The sequence below is a fragment of the Cervus elaphus genome, chromosome 33, assembly GCF_910594005.1.
Source record: "Cervus elaphus chromosome 33, mCerEla1.1, whole genome shotgun sequence".
In the NCBI taxonomy this organism is placed as follows: domain Eukaryota; kingdom Metazoa; phylum Chordata; class Mammalia; order Artiodactyla; family Cervidae; genus Cervus; species Cervus elaphus.
The window spans coordinates 63025095-63041963 of NC_057847.1; the positions used below are offsets into that span (position 1 = coordinate 63025095).

Genomic DNA, 16869 nt, shown 5'->3' on the forward strand with positions numbered 1-16869 from the left:
AAATATAAATGAAAAAGACAAGCCTCAATTTTCTGGTGTTTTTTATACACCCAAAAGTTAGGTTTCCCTGGTGGCTCAGACAGTAAAGAATCTGCCTGCAATGCGGGAGACCTGGGTCCGATCCCTGGGTTGGGAAGATCCCCTGGGGGCAGGCATGGCAACACACTCCAGAATTCTTGCCTGGAGAATCCCATGGACAGAGGAGATTGGTGGGCTGCAGTCCACGGAGTTGCAGAGCAACTAACACACACACAAATTTACAGGCATGATCTTGTTTCCTCCTTGTAAAAATCCTCATTTAAAAGGTGAAGGAAAACTGAGAGGCTAAGTAACTTGCTCAAAAACCACATGAGCTGTTAAGTGGCAGACTGGTGACTTTCAACCAAGTTTCTGAGTCTCCAAACATACTTCTTTCCACTGGACAAGCCATTCTTAAAGTGTGGTTCAATGAACACTGCAGATCAAGATGCTTTCAAAGCATTCATGAGATCCTTCCCCTTTCCTCTACGTATCAGTATGAGGCTAAATTGTCTTATACTTCTATGAAAATCACATATAATATCAGAGTGAATGGAAAAATAGATAATAGATATTTTCTTATAAGCCATACGTTACGGAGTTTTGCAAAAAAGTAGAACAATGCCTTTCTTCTCGTTTTTATCTTGAAAATATATTTTTAACAAAATACATTACAGCTGTCTCTCAATATCCATGGGGTATTTGTTCCAGGGTCACTCTCCTGGTTACCAAAATCCACAAATGCTCAAGTCCCTCATATATAATGGCACGGTATTTGCAAATAACCTTTGCACATCCTCCGTAAACTTGAAACAATCTCTAGATTACTTACAATACCTAATGCAAAGCAAATACTATGTAAACCATCATAAATATAATATAAATGCTATATAGTCCCCCAAACATGGCAAACTATTTTGTTTTTGGAATTTTCTGGATTTTTTTTTAACACTATTTTTCAATCCACTGCTGGCTGACCTATGTATGCAGACCAGCAGATACGGAGGTTCAACTGTATTTATGTTACAAGCAATAAACTTCTTATCCTTTTAAAATCAATTACTAAATATTAAAGAAATCCTCTCAATATTGTCAAAATGACAATACTCCCCAAATTGACCTATTGTATTTTGATACAATCTTATCAAAATCAAGCTGGTTTCTTCAAAGAAAGTGGTCAGCATTCAGAATAGCCAAAGCAATCCTGGAAAAGAATAACAAAGTTAGAGGACTCGCATGTTCTAATTTCAAAACTTTTTCCAAAGCTACATAATCAAACAGTGTGGGACTAGTAGCATAATGACAGACAAATAAATCAATGGAAAAGAAATCAGAACAAATCTCCTACATTTATGGTCAACAAATGTGTTAAGACAATTCAATGAGGAAAGAACAACAAATAATGCTGAGACAAAAAAAAAAAGGATATCCACGTGTAGAAGAATGCATTTGGATCTTCTCATACCATACACAAAAATTAACTCAAAGTGGATCAAGATCATGCATATCACACAAAGTGTATCCTCCAACTTGGTGACCTATGACTTATTTTTTACCTCCTCACATTCCTCCTGCATTGCTTTAAAACATTTAATACTTTGGTACTAAAAGGTTCATGGTCACACAATAAACACAGTGTAACTAATTATAACTTTCTTCTGTCAAATTATATCTCATTTGTTGTCTTCACAAGGGAACAAAATTTCTTGTTTTACAGATAATCAACAGCTTAAAATGCAACTATCTAGTTGAATAATGAATGTACCACCTCTTTTGACAAAACCAGAATTCTTTCATAGGAATTGGGAAATGAACAAAATAATATAGATGACCAATATCAGATTCCTTCCAGTTCATATGTAGCAAGGTTGGAAAGAGAAAGTGCAGCAAGTCTGAAAAAAAGAAGAATGGGGACTTCCCTGGTGGTCTAGTGGTTAAGAATCTGCCTACCAATACAGGGAACATGGGTTTGATCCCTGTTCCAGAAAAATCTCACATGCGGTGGAGCAGCTAAGTCTTTGAGCCACAACTACTAAACCCTCGCGCCTACAGCCTGTGCTCCACAAGAAGCAGCCCCCGCACTGAGAACCCTGTGCACTGCGACAAACAGCATCCCCTGCTCACTGCAACTAGAGGAACCCAGCGCACAGCAAGACCCAGCACAGCTGTAAAGAAATAAATAAAATTTAAAAAGACTCCACGCTCCCAATGCAGGCAGCATGGGTCAATCCCTTAGTCAATCCCACCCATCTTAGTGTGGGTACTAAGATCTTTCATGCCACACAGCACAGCCTAAAAAACTAAAAATAAAAAGGCTGAACTGGCATTAAGGGAAAACAAAGGATATAAAATGAAAACAGAAACTGCATGTTGGATACATCTAACGTAGAAGTATTTTTACTGCATGCAGATGCACGTGAACAAGAAAGTATAAATAACACAAATGAACAATAACAAATATATGAATTGGTATTTTGCAGAGAATATTTTTTTAAAAACAGATGCTTCTGCCCCCCAATACTATACAGGGACACATATATAAGTAATGGATATTTTTTGTAATTGACTTAATAATTTTCAAATGATGATAAATTCAGTCGTCAAAAAACAGCACTGCATATATACCCAAGTACTCTTCTTCATCCAGTTTTCCCCAATGATAACATTATACAATTGGCCCTCCTTATCCACATGTTTCATATCTCTGGATCCAACCAACCTCAGACAGAAAACATTCAGGAAAAAAATTTCAGAAAGTTGCAAAGGCAAAACTTGAACTTGCCACGCACTGGCAACTATTTATACAGCATCTGGATTGTATTTACAACAACTTACAAAGTATTTGATATTATAAGTAGTTTAGAGGTGGATTAAAGTATATGGGAGTATATATGTAGGTTTATATGCAAATACTCTTCCATTTAATACAAGGGACTTGAGCATCTGTGAATTTTGGTATTGAAGGGCAGTCCTAGAACCAATCCCCAGTGGATACCAAGGAATGACTGTATAAGTGTGTTCAATATCAAAATCAGGGACTGACACTGATGTAATCCACAATTTGATTCAGATTTTAACAACTGTACACACACTGTGTGTTTTTATGTAATTTTATCTCATGTATAGAGATTTACATAACCACCACCACAATCAAGGCACAGAGCTGTTCAATTACCACAAAGAACTCTCATGTTAACCCTTGACAATCACAATCACCCTGCTCCTCCAACCCAGCAATGCTTGGCAACTGCCAACCCATCTGCCTCCTAATTTGTCACTTTGAAAGTTATACACACACACACACACACACACACACACGGAACCACATGGTAGTTCCATTTCAAGATTGGTTTTTCATTTGGCATAATTCCTTTAAGATATATCCAAGTTGCTGTGTACAACAGTTTGTTCCTTTTTATTGCTGCATAGTATTCCGTGGTGTAGAGACAGCACTGGTTGTTTAACCGTCCACTCACTTAAGGGTGTCTGGGCTGTTTCCAGTAAAAAAAGATACTTATTTTTACACAAGAGGACTTTTAACATGAAGGCCTTATGATTATTTAAACTGCTGCCTTGCATATATATAAATACAGAGATCCTCCCCCCGCCAACATTAAATCTTAAAAAAAAAAAAAAAATTAAATCCCACAGCTTCCCTCCTCAGTGAGGGCCAAGACAACAAAGTAAATCTGCAGATAGCTAAACGTCTAACTCAGACTATAACGTGTTATTTTATACCAGCATGGAACTTCTTTCATGTTGAAGGCAGGTTAGTGAAGTTAACTGCACAACTAGTCCACAAAAGTAAGTTACATCTGTCACTGATTAAAGTTGGGAGAAGTCAAATTATAGTCTTTAAACTCTTCAGTTCAGTTCAGTCGCTCAGTCATGTCTGACTCTTTGCGACCCCAGGCCAGCACGCCAGGCCTCCCTGTCCATCATCAACTCCCTGAGTTTACTCAAACTCATGTCCATTGAATCAGTGATGCCATCCAACCATCTCATCCTCTGTCGTCCCCTTCTCCTCCTGCCCCCAATCCCTCCCAGCATCAGGGTCTTTTCCAATGAGTCAACTCTTCACATGAGGTGACCAAAGTATTAAGAGTTTCAGCTTCAGCATCAGTCCTTCCAATGAACACCCAGGACTGATCTCCTTTAAACTCTTAAGACAATATCAAATAATATCAAATTATTGACTTTTAAGAACAAATGTCAAGAATTAAAAACAAATGGAGTTTATGCTCCACATTTAATTTCTTTTGGAGAGAAAGTAGTTTTAGGGAGTTGTGGATGAAAACATTAGTCAAGCAGGCTTACAAGAACAATCATTTAAACGTGTTATGTGATCTAGCATTTATGAAAAGAGGAGGAACAAAAATCTCACAATTTGCTTGGAGAAAGGAGCTTATGGGTAGAAATTAAGAAAAAAGTCACTAATCTACAATTCAGAGGGCAAAGAGAGAATAACAAAAATTATCAAGTGTAGGCTTGTAAAACTCATACAAAAAAATTTTAACTTAGCAAGTATGTGTTAACTATGGAGGAAAGAAGAGGCAAAATAATAAAGAAGAAAATCTCAGAATTAAAAAAAACAAATTTTTGGAAAATAAGGTAGAGAACTAGTTTTGAGCCAGGATTAAATAACTCATCTCTTAGTTCAACCACCAGTCAATAACTAATTGAAATAAATCCTGAAAAAATACACATGCTTACCAGGTATAAGCAAATCTGTTAAATTATGTAACATATACTTATTTGGAAAGCAAAGTTAAGTTAATAAAATTGTTTGATTTTATTATTTGATTCTTTGCCCATGTCTGTAACATTAGTAAACATTATCAGAATTCACATGGATCAAGTGGAAGATTTTACTTTTTTAGAAAAAGACTATTATTCTGAGAAGAATGGACACGCTCCCTTCTCTTTATGATAACCATCTCAGTTTATTCATCTTAAGTGATAAGCAGTAAGGTATCATCATTGTATGTAGATATGACTAAACAGTGTACTGATTCTGTGGTTTGGAGCAGCAAGTGCTATCTGAAAAGTTCGCTACCATTTGTAACCACACCTCTTTTGGCACACAGACTACCAACATATTTATAATAGACCATGAAAGTGGTAATAGTGAGATTTTCTAATTCAAGCAGCAACAATATAATATAAACCCATCAGTCTTAAAGTGTTTATTACTATAACATTTTCAAGAATGGAAAAAAACCCACAAAACCTGCTATCAACTCTCAGTACTTCTTTCTTTATTTCTGAGGAATTAGAACTTAACATTAACTGAAATGGGTATAATGAGTATAATTGGTATAAAGTGCCAGTACTAGAAAATCTTTCATTACTCAGCGATTCTTGTCTTATACATAGTATTCTTAAAAGCTTATTTCAATTTTACAAAATTTTCTACTGCTGCTGCCATGTAAGGTCCCTCAAAGGAGCACCCAATAGTATGGGTTCAATAACCTGGGAGAAGTGCCATATTATATACTTCAGTTCGTATTCAGCATCAGGTAAAGCTGCCTTGAACCCTGGCCAGACACTACTGTCAGAAGACTCATAAAAAACCTGTTTTCAAGCTAACCTTAAATTTGTCTCACTGTACACACTCCAAGGACACCATTATGTGTGAAGAACCAGTACATTTTCAAAAGTTCCTGGGAGGAGAAAGGAACAGTGTGTCTGGAATGTTGTTACACAGAAAAGAAACACTTAAGACCTGATAAATAATGAGAATTCAAAACAGCAACAAAATAGTAGTCAATCTATGGCCATAACGAATTCAAATAACTCACTTCATCTTACTAACAATATAAAAAGTTCAATAGCTGCCTGTCCCGGGTGAAAATGGATAGCAAGTACATAAACTTGATCTTGAAAACACAGCAGCTCAATAACACTTTAGAGCTATTATAATTATCACTGAAATAACCTGACACATACTTTTACTCCAGATAATCCATTTGAAAGTCAACACTTATACTTTGATGCAAAATCAAAAAATCTTCTATAAAATAATAACTCTTCTGTGCCTGATGACCAATTTCTCACATCTTTCACTTTGAAAATGGCTAATTACAAATTGCACTTTAAGTTACAATATAAAGGAAAACCTCCACAGAACTCCTCACTAATAGAACATGTCCTGGGCGCCAACAACACCATAGGCATTCGAGAAACCAACTCATTCTCTCAATATGTGTGCCGGTGACAATAGTTAATGTTTAACATACACACTAAGTGTTAGTTGATGCTAGGGGTTTTACATACTTCATCTCTAAAAACTTCACAATTCCATGAACTGAGCATAACTATTCCCATTGTATAGATGAGGAAACTGAACTAAGGATCATAGAGGTGTCCTGTAGCTAGTAAGAGAATACAGAGGCCGTCTGTATTTTCATCAGCTCTTTCTCTACATAAGGCACATGAGATCTGAAAGCATTATATATTTTTCAATTAACCAACAAGTTTTAGAAAATGCTGGGCTGAGTACTGTATGCTCTGGGTACTTTTTGTGGGGAGCTGAGAGCACTTACCTTTCAGGTTTACATGGTTCATTTTTTAAATTCTAACACACAACCAAATTTCTCTCAGATACTGAATCTATGAATCCAAGTCAATTTTATATCTAGGTATATTAGTTATGGAATATGGGAGATCATTAAGCCAGTACAGTCTTCTCAGACCCTGAAGAAAAGGGTTCAACACAGTCAAAACTCAAGTATTTCTTCAGAACCCTACTTTATGCTGGTTACAAGTAAGCCTCAGAAGTGGGCCTACGGTTTTACCTGTGATTACAGACATGTCCACAAAAAACTACAGAATCCAGTATTTAAGGACATATTCACCCAGACAAAAAAGCAAGGAGTGAAAAGATGAGCACTCAATCAACACGTGAGGAAGAAGAAATCCCTCGCAATACGGCCTAATGTGCCAAATTTTATCAAGTCGTGTGTCCAATTAACCTAGTCATACTGGTATCCTACTATGTAAAATATGACACAGAGTTTACTGTTTCAAATATTACAAGTAGGTGGGCTGCCAGTTCGACTTGAACCATCTTTTTGTTATTCCAAAGTTCTTCTAATCAATGACATTTAGGCTAAAAGCAAACAGTTTCTTCAGATTACAGTTATGCAAACCATAATCTCAAGAGATATGTATACACATACATATACATGCATATATATTCATGTACATACAACCATATATACATATATGTACACACACACTTTTTTTCTCTACTCTGGAAAATCATATTATAAAAACCATCTGCTACTTACTTACTAAGCCTTCCTATTTGAGCAAGCACCTCTTCGCCTTTTACTTAGTTGACCTGCTATCCCAATTATACACGGGACCTTGAAAGCCTCAACAGTTTGTTTCTGCATAAAAGCAAGCTCAAGGAACAGAGGCACTCTCCTCTGCACCTAGCAACAAAAAAAAGAGAACGACAAAAAACTTCAAACACACAGGGATCTGGGGGGCAGAGCCGAAGGCTCAACCCTGATGGGTGTAAATCTGATCCCCGAGGTCTGTGGCATTGACAGTCATTCAACTTTCTTTCCAATATTCCCACTGCGCTTTTTTCTGGTACCACACGCACAATGTACCACCTAACATTTCATCAACCATTCGGAATGTCTTATTTACTTTCTAAAAATTTTCGGGGTGCAAGGCCAGGGGGCAGCGGCCGCGGGGTGGGCCGGGGAGCCCGGAGCACGGGCGCCAGCCACCCAAGAGAGCAGAGCCCCGCAAGGCACCCGCTCCGGGCAGGCCTGCTGTGGCTGGTTCCCCAGTCCCTGGGGCTGCAAGAACAGCAGCAGCAGCCATGGCAGGGACTCGGGAACCTTTCCCCCGTCTCCTCCGCTAGGCCTCGAGGGGTTTGCTTTTCACATGGCCCCCGGGTGGGGGCGGTGGGCGCAAGGTACTAGATGCAGCTGCAGCCGCAGCGGCGGGCCAGGCGAGCCCGGGCTCCCTCAGAACCCGACCTCCCAGCGGGGCTGGCAGCAGGAACACCTCGGCGGGGCCCTGGCTGGAGCGTCGACCGCTCGGCGGGGAAGGCCACCTTCTCACACACCACATCTCTCCCCTGACTGCCTCCTTCTCCGTTAGCGCTACCGGCTGGCGGGCGGGGGAGGGGAGCGAGGCGCGTTATTCCCGGGGAGCTGAAGGAGGGGGAGGGGAGGGCATCTCTTACCCGCGTTACTGAGGAGGAGGAGGCGGCGGTTGGAGCGCGGCGCGGCGGGGCGACGGCGGGGCTGGGTGGGTGCAAGTAGGAGTCTTACGAAAGGGAATTAACCCCATCACCAGCCCGGACACCGGCTCCAGCGGCAGCCGCGGCTGGCAGAATCCCGCCCCTTCCCACCACGCACTAGCCCCGCCTCCTCGTTCTCTTTGAGAGCAGTCGACAAATCATAGGACGTACATCCTTGGAGTGGCAGGAGGATTATCCAATCACACCTCAACAAACGGCCTTCTCTCCACCCCTTCATCTCCTGCCGGGCCGCGGGAGAGCCGTGCCAAATCTTTCTCCACCCTCAAGGGAAAAAGAGCCAATCGGCTGTAAGTATCCGCCCTTGAAGGACACAAAGGACAACCAATAATAAACCTAGGAGGACAGCCATTTTGCCCACTTGAGAAAGAGCCACCTTTTCCCACGAGTTGGAACCTGAGGTTGGGGGAGTTCTGGGAATTTTTACTGACCTCGATGTATTGGAAAGACAACTATATTTCCTCAAGAGTATTTATACTGTTTTATAAGAGGAAAGGAAAATTTTCGTCCTCCATGTGGTTGGAGGTGGGGAATGCTGCTGAAGGATTTGGCTCCTCCTCTCAGCGGTAACGGGCTCTGAGACCAACACCTGGTTTCTCCAGCTTCAATGGGGAAAGGCGGGGTGATTGCCCTTTTCGGCTTGCAGCCGACTACAGCTCCCAAAGTGCTCTGTCCCTGCCCATATCCTTTCCTCAGTTTGCTTCCCGCGGGGCCTGACGGGAATTGTAGTTGATGGGAGGTACCCACGCCGCCTCATCGGCCAATGAAAAAGAATATACTGCTGCAGGATTTGGAGTTTGGGGCTGGGAAGTAACCCCAGGGCTGTGGTGAAGCCTTTTCGCCACCCTAATAGAAGAGCGAAAAGGGTTAGAAAAGGGGTCGGGGAAGAGTATTTTCTCGGAACGCGGTAGGGATTTTAGATTCCTACTATTTGCACTCTATTGCTTTCAGTTTGTCCCTTTGAAGTCACTTCCGCTTTGGGACGGACACAGGCCAAACCCGTGGCGGGAGTTGGAGATTCTGCAGCGGATACACCAGGTGTGGTCGTCCGGGAGTGGCGTGGCGGGTTAGTTGGTTGTTTCTTGCGTGAGTGATAGGAAGTTGAACAGAATTTAATTGCATTTTAAGAAAGAGTGAATGAAATGGGATGGGGGTAGTTCCAAAGTCCAAGATGCCGTTCTCCAACCTCCTCGTCAATCCCGGAGTCTCACTTGTCTTTTGACTTGCCAAGTATTAGATTGCACGCATAAATTTGGGGGAGTGTGCCTCTAAAACCTTCACGTCTTCAGTTTGACTAAAAGGAACCGACTCAGAAGTTCTGAGCGAAGCCTTCCCATTTTTACAAACCAACTTCTAAAGGCTGGTTCCAAGAAAAACTGCAGAAGGGCTCATGATTGATGCTTGGGAATAGTCGCATTACTTTTTTTTTTTTTTTTTTAGTAAAGCAAACATTAAACAAGTGTCCGGATGCCAACTATGGTACCCCGATGAATACAGATCATTAGAAAGGCGTTGGAGCCAAAAGCCGAACAAGTTGAACACATTAGGCCCTGTTTGTGCCCCTGTCCGGGTGCTAAGTTGTGTGTGTGTTTTTACCATTGAACGTTCCCTTTGAGGTTCCTTGGATAACTCATTGATCAAAGGAAATGCAGAAGGTGGTATCAGACAAGGTCTTCCCCCCCTCCCCCGCAAAAACAGGACTCCCTCCCCAAGCCTGATGGCTTTCACCATCATTTTCACAGACTTTCTGCCATAAGTTCTTACTCAGTTTTCTCTCTTCTTTCGCTGAGACTTAGAAATATATTGAAAATATTTATTGGGAATTTAATTTCGTGTTAGGCACTATGTCGCTTTCCTGGTGGCTTTACAGTCTTGTAAAGAATTTGCCTGCAGTGCGGGAGACCTGGGTTCCATGCCTGGGCTGGGAAGATTCGCTGGAGAAGGAAGGAATAGGCTACCCAGTCTTGTATTCTTGCCTGGAGAATCCAAGGGACAGAGGAGCCTGCCGGGCTACAGTGCATGGGGTCTCAAAGAGTCGGACAAGCCTGAGCAATTAAACCCAGACCAACCAGGCACTATGCCAGATTTAGGAATAGCAGTGCCAAAAAGACAGGCTCCTTATCCAAAAGTAGTGAGGAAGACAGAAGCCAAACAAAATTAATGATAGGGTTACTTGTTCTCCTATCTCTAAGTCAAATCTTCATTAGTCATGTGTTGCTAGTTTTTTCATTCTATATGTGGAGGACTAAACTAAGCATATTTTCTGTTTTTTTTTTTTTTTTTTTACTTCAAACACTGATAGGTTTGTGTCCTAGACTGATGAGTGGTGTTTATACATCAACTAGATGGTAAATTTTATAGTGTAATACTGGTAGATACAGGAATGTCATCACACTTTTCAGCCAAACAGTGTTCTGGGTCCTCCAGACAAAGTGTTGCCTCTTTCTTTTTAATGCTAATTGGGAATTTCTTATAATTTGCACAAAGTTCTTCTGTAGATGCTTAGATTTTTTTTTGTCATGAGTGCTTCCAGTGTAAATCAAGTCAATAAATAGTAATGATGGCTTTCATTTTATTGACTATTTCCTCTGAGCCAGGAATGGTGTTAAGTGCTTTCAAGAGTGTCCCCTTCAACAATCTGCAAGGATTGTTCTGTGACATTTTTATAGGTGAAACTGGAGCTCAGGGAAGACTAAAAAAATTTTTTATTGGAGTATTAGTTGATTTCAAATGTTGTGTTAGTTTCTCCTGTATAGCAAGGTGAGTCAGTTACGCATGTACATATATCCACTCTTAAATTTTTTCCCCTTTAGGTCATTACAGAGTATTGAGTAGAGTTCTCTGTGCTATACAATAGGCCCTTGTTAGTTACCTGTTTTATGTATAGTAGTGTGTATATGTCAGTGGGCTTCCCAGGTCGCTCAGCTGGTAAAGAAGCCACCTGCAGTGCGGGAAACCTGGGTTCAATTCTTGGGTTGGGAAGATCCCCTGGAAGCGGGCATGGCATCCCACTCCAATAGTCTTGCCTGGAAAATTCCATGGACAGAGGAGCCGGGTGGGCTTACAGTCCATGGGGTTGCAAAGAGTCGGACATGACTGAGCGACTAAGCATAGCACAGCACATATGTTAATGCCAATCTCCCACTTTATCCGTCCTCACCCTCAATAAGACTTTAAGGCCTCAGTCAGCAAACTTTGGAGCTGAGATTCACATCCAGCTCTGTCTCATTCCTGAATTCTTAACCACTGCTCATCCTGCCTTTTCTTTATTAATTCCCCAATATGTGCCAGGCATATAGTGAGAAATGTGAAATTTCATCCTAGGATTCTGGAACCAATAGTGGCAGTCACTTCCTCTTTTGAGTTCTCCTTTGGCATCACATAATAATACTCATTGTATTTAAAAACACAGGAAAATATTTAAAAGGAAGTGAAACCCATTAGTATTCCTATTGCTCAGAGATACTTCTAGAAATTTTGACGAGTATCTTTTCAGATCTCTATCTTAATAGGTACAGATGTCTATGAATAGTATGAGACTACTTTGCTCTTTTGTAAGTTTTCTTGACTCAAAAAGTAGGCTGTGACTATGACTGAAGATCAATATTATCATTTCTGATGGCTATCTAGAATTACACTGTATATTTCTAACATAACCATTTCCTAACTGTTTTTAATTGTGGTAAAAAATATATAAAGTTTACAGTTTTAACCCCTTGTAAGTGTATAGTACAGTAGTGTTAAGTATATACACCTTGTCATGCAACAGATCTGTGGAAATTTTTCATCTTACAAAACTGAAACTCTTTACTTACTGAACAACTTGACGACTCTTTTCCTGCCTTCCACAGCCCTTGGCAACCACCATTCTACTTTCTGTTTCCAAGAGTTTGACTTTATGTGCCTCATATAAGTGGTGAAATCATGAAGTATTTGTCCTTCTGTGATTGGCTTATTTCACTTAGCATCCTGCTGTCATGGTTCATTCATGTCATGGCATATGGCTGGATCTCCCCTTTTTTTTTTTTTTTTAAAGGCTGAAATAATATTTCATTGCTTACAGTCCATGTATATTCAGTATTTTATTTATCCATTCATCTGCGGTGAACATTTATGTTGCTTCCACTTATTGGCTGTTGTGAATAATGCTGCAGTAAATGTTAATGTCACGTCAAGATCCTCTTTTTAGACATATGTGTCTATACCTTTTTGGACATATGTGTTCTTTTGGATATTTGTATATACATATGTATACTTCTGGGTATATAGCTACACCCAGAAGTGGGATTGCTAGATCAACTATTAATTTTTAAAAGCAATGCTATCATGAGCATCATTTTTTTATGCTTTCCTGATTATCCCTTAAATCTAACTTTTTAGGAATAGTGTGACTTTGTATTATTTATTTACTAATACAAAACTCTGTAATTCCTAAATTGCTTTTCAGAGAGATTATGCCTGTTTTCTTTCCTACTAACTAACAGTGTTTCAGAGCACCAGTTTCCCATCTTTTATTCTATTCTGTCTGATTGTAAAAAGTGATCTGTCATTTATTTAATTCTATCTAGTTGAATTTGGTTGATGTTGAGCATCTTTTATGTGTACATTGTCCATTGTTTAATCTCTTTTGAGTAGACTATTATCTTTCACAGACTCTTAGTAATTTTAAAGAAATTACTTCATAGGTTTTTAACTTGTTGTGTATTTTGCTTTTACTCTCATTTTGAATTTCATGTTTTTAACTTTTTAATTCTGTTCTTCTTTGATATAGTATAAATTATTTTAGTGTTGAAATTTATGTATTTGCCCTTATGGTTTCTAGATTATTTGTGATACTTAAAAAAGCTTTATGATGAATAGAAAGTAGATAATAGAACATAATATGTATATGCAATTTTTATCTGTTTTTACATTTGATTTTGAAACCATGTAGCCAGATTGGGAGTTGAACCCATGGGTTGGGACTTGGACCTAGCCAAAACCCAGACCGGGACTTGAACCCACAGACTTTTAGCTGAGACCACATATAATCTTAGGAATTAATAAAGCTCATGTTCTTGATGTCTTATCACAGCAAGTATTGAATGAGAAAGAAACTCATAGGTAAGAAATGGATTTATTTAGAGAAACACACTCCACAGGCAGTGTGGGCCATCTCAAAATGTAGCAGTGGCCGCAGACTTTGGGGTTGACAGTTTTTATGTTGTTTAGTTCCTCAGTCATGGCTGACACTTCTGGACCCCATGCACTGCAGCACACCACGCTTCCCTGCCCTTCACTATTTTCCACAGTTTGCTCAAACTCATGTCTGTTGAATTGGTGGTGCCATCCAACAAATCTCATCCTGTCACCCCTTCTCCTGTCCTTAATCTTTGCCAGCATCAGGGTCTTTTCTAATGAGTCAGCTCTTTGCATCAGGTGGCCCAAGTATAGGGGCTTCAGCTTAAGCATCAATCATTCCAATGAACATTCAGTACTGATTGCTTTGATCTCCTTGCTGTACAAGGGACTAAAGAGTTTGCTCCAACATCACAATTTGAAAAAATCATTTCTTTGGCACTCAGCATTCTTTATGGTCCAACTCTCACATCCATACATGACTACTGGAAAGCATAGCTTGGAGTGTATGGACCTTTGTCAGCAAAGTGATGTCTCTGCTTTTTAATACACTGTGTAGGCTTGTCATAGCTTTCTTCCAGAGAATAAGTGTCTTTTAATTTGGTGACTGAAGTGATTTTGGAGCCCAAGAAAATAAAATCTGCCATTGTTTCCACTTTTCCCGCATCTGTTTGTCACTAAGTGATGAGACCGGATACCATGATCTTAGTTTTTTGAATGTTGAGTTTTAAGCCACCTTTTTTACTCTCCTCTTTCACTTTCATCAAGAGGCTCTTTAGTTCCTCTTCACTTTCTATATATGGTATCATCTGCATATCTGAGGTTGTTAATATTTCCCTAGGCAGTCTTGATTCCAGCTTGTGCTTCATCTAGCCCTCCATTTCCCATGATGCACTCTGCATATAAATTAAATAAGTACAGTGACAGTATATAGCCTTGACATACTCCTTTTCTGATTTTGAACCTGTCCGTTTTTCCATGTCCTGTTCTAACTATTGCTTCTTGTCCTGCATACAGGTTTCCTAGGAGTCAGGTAAGGTGATGTAGTCTTCCCATCTCTTTAAGAATGTTCCACAGTTTATTGTGATCCACCCAGTCAAAGAGTTCAGTGTAGTCAGTGAATCAGAAGTAGATGTTTTTCTGGAGTTCCCTTGCTTTTTCTGTGATCCAACGGATGCTGGCAGTTTGATCTCTGGTTCCTTTGCCTTTTCTATATCCAGCTTGTACATCTGAAAGTTCTTGGTTCACATACTGCTGAAACCTAGTTTAAAGGATTTTGAACATTACCTTGCTAGCATGTGAAACATGCTATTTTGAACATTCTTCCGCATTGCCCTTCTTTGGGATCGGAATGAACACTGACCTTTTCCAGTCTTGTGGCCAGTGCTGAGCTTTCCACATCTGCTGGCATATTGAGTGCAGCGCTTTAACAGCATCATCTTTTAGGATTCGAAATAGATCGGCTGATATTCCATTACTCCACTAGTTTTGTTGGTAGTAATGCTTCCTAAGGCCTACTTGACTTCACAGTCCTGGATATCTGGCGCTAGGTGAGTGACCACACCATCTGGTTATCTGGGTTGTTAACACCTTTTTTGTTTGTTTGTTTAGTTATTCTGTGTATTCTCACCACCTCTTCTTAATCTCTTCTGCTTCTCTTAGACCCTTGCTGTTTCTATCCTTTATTGTGCCCATCTTTGCATGAAATGTTCCCCTGGTGTCTCTAATTTTCTTGAAGATATTTCCAGTCTTTCCCATTCTGTTGCTTTCCTCTGTTTCTTTGCATTGTTCACTTAAAAAGAAAGACTTTTTCTTATCTCTCCATGCTGTTCCCTGGAAGTCTGCATTCAGTTGGGTATATCTTTCTCTTTCTCCTTTGCAGTTCAGTTCTCTTCTTTTCTCAGCTGTTGGTAAGGCCTTCTTAGATAACCGCTTTGACTTCTTGCATTTCTTTTTCTTTGGGATGGTTTTGGTCACCACCTCCTGTACAGTGGTATAAACGTCCGTCCTTCGTTTTTCAGTCCCTCTGTCTACCAGATCTCATCCTTTGAATCTATTCGTATTTATGTTTTGTTCAGTCGCTCAGTCGTCTCCGACTCTTTGCGACCCCATAAACTGCACCACGCCAGACTTCCCTGTCCTTCACCGTCTCCCACAGCTTGCTCAAACTCATGTCCATTGAGTCAGTGATGCATCTCCTCCTTTCTTGTCCCCTTTCCCTGCCTTCAATGTTTCCCAGTATCAGGGTCTTTTCTCCTGAGTCAGCTCTTTGCATCAGGTGGCCAAAGTATTGGAGTTTCAGCTTTAGCATCAGTCCTTCCAATGAATATTCAGGGTTGATTTCCTTTAGGATGGACTGGTTTGATCTCCTTGCAGTTCAAGGGACTCTCAAGAGTCTTCTCCAACACCACAGTTCAAAAGCGTCAGTTCTTCAACATTCAGCCTTCTTTATAGTCCAACTCACATCCATACATGACTACTGGAAAAATCATAGCTTTGACTAGATGGACCTTTGTTGGCAAAGTAATATTTCTGCTTTTTAATATGCTGTCTAGGTTGGTCATAGCTTTTCTTCCAAGGAGCAAGCATCTTTTAATTTCGTGGCTACAGTCACCATCTGCAGTGATTTTGGAGTCCAAGAAAAAGTCTGTCACTGTTTCCATTGTTTCCCCATCTATTTGCCATGAAGTGACGGGACCAGATGCCATGATCTTCGTTTTTTGAATGTTGAGGTTTAAGCCAGCTTTTTTTACTCTCCTGTTTCACTTTCATCAAGAGGCTCTTTAGTTCCTCTTCGCTTTCTGCCATAAGGGTGGTGTCATCTCCATATCTAAGGTTATTGATATTTCTCCCTGCAATCTTGATTCCAGCTTGTGCTTCATCCAGCCCTGCATTTCACATGATGCACTCAAATATAAGTTAAATAAACTGGTGACAATATGCAGCCTTGACGTACTCCTTTCCCAATGTGGAACCAGTTCGTTGTTCCATATCCAGTTCTAACTGTTGCTTCTTGACCTGCATATAGGTTTCTCAGGAGGCAGCTAAGGTGGTCTGGTATTCCCATCTCTTTAAGAATTTTACAGTTTGTTGTGATCCACACAAAGGCTTTAGCATAGTCCTTTCTCAGTTGTGTCCAACTCTTTGTAACCCCATAGACTGTAGCCTATGAGGCTCCTCCGTCCATAAGATTGGAGTGGGTTGCCATTTCCTTCTCCAGGGGATCTTCCCCACCCAGGGATTGAACCCGGGTCTCCCGTATTGCAAGCAGACGCCTTTACCCTCTGAGCCACCAGGGATATTTTCAATGAAACAGAAGTAGATGTTTTTCTGGAATTGTCTTGCTTTGTCTATGACCCAACAGATATTAGCAATTTGGTCTCTGGTCCCTCATCCTTTTCTAAATTGGGTAATTTCATAGGCTAATGAATGGGAGAAGTAGTCCAAAT

The 16869-nt window shown here is 40.3% G+C and overlaps 2 protein-coding genes across 13 annotated transcripts in view; one reads left to right on the top strand and one right to left on the bottom strand.

The window, feature by feature from the left end:
• Positions 1–8386, bottom strand: part of R3HDM1 (R3H domain containing 1) — a 154861-nt gene extending 146475 nt beyond the window's left edge. For 7 of the 9 annotated variants that reach the window (XM_043894565.1, XM_043894563.1, XM_043894564.1 and 4 more), the window contains exon 1: positions 8228–8386. The gene's annotated coding sequence lies outside the window, so the exon portion shown is untranslated. Of the gene's footprint in view, positions 1–5608; positions 5682–7310; positions 7458–8227 lie in introns of all 9 variants that reach the window. The other 2 variants (XM_043894558.1, XM_043894559.1) reach the window with 2 other exon arrangements.
• A 672-nt stretch (positions 8387–9058) lies between these two features.
• Positions 9059–16869, top strand: part of ZRANB3 (zinc finger RANBP2-type containing 3) — a 278640-nt gene continuing 270829 nt past the window's right edge. Inside the window, exon 1 of one of the 4 annotated variants that reach the window (XM_043894549.1) lies at positions 9059–9368. The gene's annotated coding sequence lies outside the window, so the exon portion shown is untranslated. The remainder of the gene's footprint in view (positions 9369–16869) is intronic. The other 3 variants (XM_043894548.1, XM_043894550.1, XM_043894552.1) reach the window with 3 other exon arrangements.